Source organism: Carassius carassius, chromosome 25, assembly GCF_963082965.1.
Source record: "Carassius carassius chromosome 25, fCarCar2.1, whole genome shotgun sequence".
NCBI classification, from domain to species: Eukaryota; Metazoa; Chordata; class Actinopteri; order Cypriniformes; family Cyprinidae; genus Carassius; species Carassius carassius.
This window is the reverse complement of record NC_081779.1, coordinates 25,499,507-25,505,506: the sequence shown is the minus strand read 5'-3', so window position 1 is coordinate 25,505,506 and position 6,000 is coordinate 25,499,507.

Below are 6,000 nucleotides of genomic sequence, written 5' to 3'. Positions count from 1 at the left end.
CAATGATAAGCATTACGTAAGTCCAATTTCGTGAAGATCGACGCTCCCTGCAACCTCTCGAAGGCTGAAGACATCAACGGCAAAGGATAAGTATTCTTTACCGTGATGCTGTTCAGTCCCCGGTAATCGATACAAGGTCGCAAAGATCCGTCCTTCTTCTCCACAAAAAAGATCCCAACCCCCGCTGGAGAGGAGGAAGGGCGGATGAACCCCGAAGCTAGAGAATCAGAAATATATTTCTCCATAGCCTCCCTTTCCGGAACAGAAAGCGAATATAATTTGCCTTTAGGCGGAAACTTACCTGACAATAAATCTATGGCACAGTCATAGGGATGAAGCGGAGGAAGAGAAGCATCACGAGACTTATTGAACACTTCCTTCAGGTCGAGGTACTCCGCGGGCAAGTTAGACAAATCCACTGCTTCCTCCTGAAACACAGAAACAGACGGACAGGCAGACACAAGAGAAGACTCATGACACTTATTGCTCCAGACCAAGACAGATCGCAGTTGCCAGTCCACTTTAGGGATGTGACGGATGAGCCAGGGGTGTCCAAGGACTATGGGTGCAAGCGGGGAGTCCAGTATACAAAAGGAGATGATTTCAGAGTGGCTGCCTGACGTGATGAGGTTAATGTCTCCAGTAGTGAATGAAATGACAGGAAGTCTTTGGCCATTGAGGGTGTGAAAAAGTGATCCTGTGAGTGAGTGGTTTGAGGGGAATCTGAAGCTTGTGTGCATGCCATGCCATGAAATTACCCTCAGCCCTGGAGTCCAGAAGTGCTTGACAGTCGTGGGTGTGTGCTGACCATCTCAGTCTTACCCGGGAGGAGCGTAGATGATGATGAGGTCTTCTCGGCAGAGATCCCACCCGATGGTAGATTCATACTTATTATCAGGCTGGGCCCATTGACCAGACAGATGTAGGCATGATGACCGGCTCCCCCGCAGTAAAGGCAAAGGCCCTGGGATCTCAGCCTCTCCTTCTCCTCCCGGGAAAGCCGAGCTCACCCTACCTGCATGGGCTTGTGATTGTAGATGGGGCTGACCGCGTCCCTGCCGCTGATTCGTGAACCCGCAGGATCTCTCAGAGTATGGCTGGTTTGGTGCATCAACTCTTAGTGCCAACTCAATAAGTCCATTGAGAGAATTAAGAAGATCCAGGGCATAGATCTCTCTCAGGACGCGGTCAGCCAACCCATGCAGGACCATGTCCCACTGCGGGTCCTCGTTCTATTTACACTCCACCGCTAAGGTTCGGAACTCGATCGAGAAATCCCACACCAATCTCTCTCCTTGTCGCAGGTCTGCAAGCATTCTGGCTGCCTCCCTCCCGGCGACGGCCCAATCAAACACTTGTTTCATCTCAGCGGCGAGCATCTGGAACGAGCAAGCTCACGCGCCACACCTGAGAGTTATGTCTGTCAAACTGAGCCATCACCTGCACCTCAAAGCTGTTGGTGCTCTCTCTCCTGTCAGAAACACACAACACAAATCAACTACACCGACAACATGCGTAGAGTCTAAGGAAAACGTGTTAACTTGTAAAACCCAGCACCATGATGTGAGCTTACTAAGATGTTCTGATATGCCACATTGCTGTAGCTGCTAGGACACTGTGGGAGGCACTTACTAGCTCTGCACAGTATATTGTAAAAACTGACATTGTGATGTTCTGTTTTATTTTGTTCGATGTTTTATTTTGTTATATTTTTTCTGAGACATACATTATGAATACAGGGGTATTTAACAGAGGTGTCAAGTAACGAAGTACAAATACTTTGTTACCTTACTTAAGTAGAAATTTTGGGTATCTACGTATACTTTACTGTAGTCATTTTTTTCAGCCAACTTTTTACTTCTACTCCTAACATTTTCAAGAAATTATTTGTACTTTCTACTCCTTACATTTAAAAAATAGGTTTGTTACTTCTATTTCATTTCGGCTTGTTTTCATTCTGGCTTGTCATCATTAAAAAAGAAAAAATAATAAAATCTATTCAGATAAATCGCGCCATCCGGATGAAGTGAATTGGATTGTGGTTGGATGAGAAGTATAAACATATACCATTCCGACACTCTATTGGTTTGTATGTGATCCATTGCACCTGCACACGACACAAATCACATCACACTCCTGCAAGGACATCTTTAGTTTATCAAAAAATATATTTCTTAAGTTATTATTTCTCAACTACTGGCTCATTTATCCAATGGGTGCTTTCTCTTCTTCCTCCGCAAATTAAGCTACTGTAGGTCAGTAGTGAGACGTTTGAATTAGCGTTTGTGATTGACAATGTTTTAGGCTATACCAACTTTCTAACTTGTTACCCCCCCCCCCAACACTGGACATAGCAGAGTATGTAGCGAATACAGGAAGGTATCAATCAAGAAGGTATCAGGATTCTAAGTTATTTTTAATTTTTCTTTTTTTATTAATCACTTGGATTAATCATTCATTTTGACAGCACTAATGTTTATTATAAATAGACAACCGTACAAGGGTAATTGTTACTAAGCCTGCCCTGGGTACACCAGTGTTCTTGTCCATTGCCCTCGCAGATCCCTGCAGCTAAGTTTGGATGTACATTTACATTCCATTAAAGGTTATTGATCAAATGCCTCTGAAGTTTGACTTTTTGCACCATAACAATACTTATAGGCAACTAGTCATCATATCTCTAGTTCTTTGATGTATTTGCATTGTACTAAAATGTGTTCATTTTCAATGGGCATATATGCGGCTGAAACAGGTAGCCTAGTGCATCCCAAATTTTTCAACATGAACATTTTAATAGAACATTATAGTCATTATGGCCTATAGCCTTTAGAAAAAAAATTTGTGAGGAGGTGATGTAGTGCACAATAGGCCCCTGCCTAAGCTTTTGTTCTTAATGGCATTTTTTTCCTTACATCACTTTTACATTTATACTTTAAGTAGTTTTTTAAACCAGTACTTTTACACTTTTAATTGAGTAAAAAGCTTGAGTTGATACTTCAACTTCTATAAAAGTCTATTTAAACCCTAGTATCTACACTTCTACCTGAATAATGAATGTGAATACTTTTGACACCAGTGGTATTTAAAAATACAGGAATCTTCATCAGGTGAGTTTTTTTTTTTTCAACTGAAAATTATTCTTGTTTTTATTTTTTTTTACAGAGTAAACTGTTTTTTAACTTAAGTCTTCATAGGCCACATTCACACTGTTTTTGACCCATTCAATTTAACTATAATACTTTTTTGATTTATGCACAAAAACAATAATAATATACTGTAAAATAAAAAAATATGTATTTAATCAATATAATTTATTCTATAGGCTTAGTACTGTAAAATTGTTACAAACACGCCAGGTTTCACCTCCACACAATCACAGTGCACACCCTCACCTGAATACTAGATCACCACCACCTGTTCCTCATCACCCACTCATCAGCGCTGCACCATAAAAGCCACACACACGCACTCAGTCTTCGTCCGGTCACGTTCGCGACAAGATCAATCCTGTATGCTTACTATTTGGACTAACTCCTCTTCTACTCTGTCTCCAAGGATTATCTCCGAAGGACCCAGTTTCCCGAAGTGCGTGTCTGTGGTTCACCGATCCCTCCAAGAAGTCACAGCCTTACCTGCACAGATCCAAACTCCCATTCACTCCTCACTACCTGCTCCTCTGCTTGTGTCTTTAAATAAAAATCTTCATCTGTTACTCCTCAGCTTCCCGAGTGATCCGTAACAGATGACCGGACCAGCACCGACAGGCACAAGCATGAGCCTCACGGACCCCTTTCAAGATCTGGTAGATGCACTCCGTCAAACACTCATGTCAGCCCCAGCATCTCCACCACCAGCGAAAACTTCGGCCGATCCTGTCATCACTCCTTCATCTGCCGTGCACGCCAGTCCCTACTCTGGCTCGGTGGAGGAATGCATCGGTTTCCTGCTTCAGTGTTCACTGGTCCTGGAGATGCAACCGCACTTGTATCCAACGGACCGCTCTAAGGTAGCCTTTATCATTTCCCAATTGCAAGGCAAAGCACTACTGTGGGCAGATTCACTCTGGACTCAAAATAACCCAGTTATCCAGTCTTATTCTAGCTTCATCAACCATTTCCGAGAAGTTTTCGGCAGACCTGCCTGGGATTCTTCGATAGGTGAGAAGCTGTACAATTTAAAACAAGGGAAAATGTCTGTCAATGAATATGCCTTGCAGTTCAGAACTCTGGCGGCCTTCAGTGGATGGAACGAACAGGCTTTGCTAACGACCTACCATCAAGGACTGGAACCCTGAGTGCGGTTGCATCTCGCTGCATACGAGGATACCATCAGCCTCGAGCGATTCATCCAGCTGTCCATCCGCTTCGCCACTCGTATGCAGTCGTGCTTAGAAGAGCACCAGGGCCAGGCGCATTCCTCCACTCCACTCAGCCGACCAGAGAACGTCAGCTCCCCAGAACCAGCCAGTGAACCCATGATGGTTGACTCCTACCGCCTCACTATGGCGGAGCGTCAAAGATGGCTGGCCCAGAATCTATGCCTTTACTGTGCAGCTCCGGGGCATACCATAGCTGTGTGCCCCGTCCGTCCTCCTCGTCCCATGGTGAGTGCCATTCTCCCTTCACGATACCAAATGAAACCACTCACCACTGTTGTGACACTTACTGCTGCCGATGTATCTCTTGCAGTTTCCGCCCTCCTCGATTCTGGGTCAGCCGGCAACTTCATCTCCGGCGCCCTCTGCCGTCAGCTCAAGCTCACTACTACGGCCACGCCGGCCGCTTACCAGGTCCACACAATCACCGGCAAGCTGTTGAGCAAGAAATACATACGTCACTGTGTGGGTCCCATCTCCCTCCAAACTGGACTCCTGCACCATGAGGAAATCCATCTGCTGGTTCTGAAGGATTCCACCGCTGACGTCATCCTAGGGCGCCCATGGTTGGAGCAGCACAACCCCGTTATCTCCTGGAAGACAGGAGAGATCCTGAAGTGGGGCGAGGCTTGTTTTCAATCATGCATCTCCGGTTGCCCTATTCCAGTTGAACTTCCCCCCGAACCACTACCAGTCTACTCCACCTCTATCGAGAGCCCTGTCGAGAACCAATCCATCACCATTCCTCAGTGCTACGCCCCCTTCAGCGATGTCTTCTGCCCTAAGCGGGCCTCCAAGCTGCCTCCATACCGGCCGTGGGACTGTGCTATTGATCTGCTGCCGGGTGAACCAGTGCCAAAGGGACGGAAATACCACCTATCCGTTCCCGAGGAGAAGGCCATGGAGGATTACATCAAGGAGGCGCTGGCACAAGGATACATTCGCCCATCTACCTCCCCTGCTGCTTACAGCTTCTTCTTCATGGCAAAAAAGGATGGAGGTTTGCGATCATGCATCGATTACAGAGCACTAAACAAAATAACTCTAAAATTCCGGTACCCACTTCCCCTCGTCCCAGCGGCCCTGGAACATCTCCGTGGTGCCACTGTGTTCACCAAGTTGGACCTCCGCAGCGCGTATAACCTCATCCGGATACGTGAGGGGGACGAGTGGAAGACCGCCTTTATCACCCCTACTGGCCACTATGAGTACTGCGTCATGCCGTATGGGCTTGTTAACGCCCCCTCCGTATTCCAGGATTTTATTCATGAGGTGCTCCGGGATTTCCTCCACAAGTCCGTCCTAGTTTACATAGACGATATCTTGATTTACCCCCGGAGCCTGGCAGAACATCAGCGCCACGTTGCGGAGGTCCTGCAACGCCTGAGGGACTACCATCTCTATCTTAAAGCCGAGAAGTGTTCCTTCCATCAGCCCTCAGTGCAGTTCCTTGGGTACACCATTGACCGCAGTGGCATTCGGATGGACGGGGGAAGGTGAGCGCAGTCAGGGACTGGCCCATTCCTACCACTATCAAGGAGCTGCAACGATTCCTTGGCTTTGCCAATTTCTATAGACGATTCATTCATAATTTCAGTACAATCACCAGCCCTCTTACCAACCTT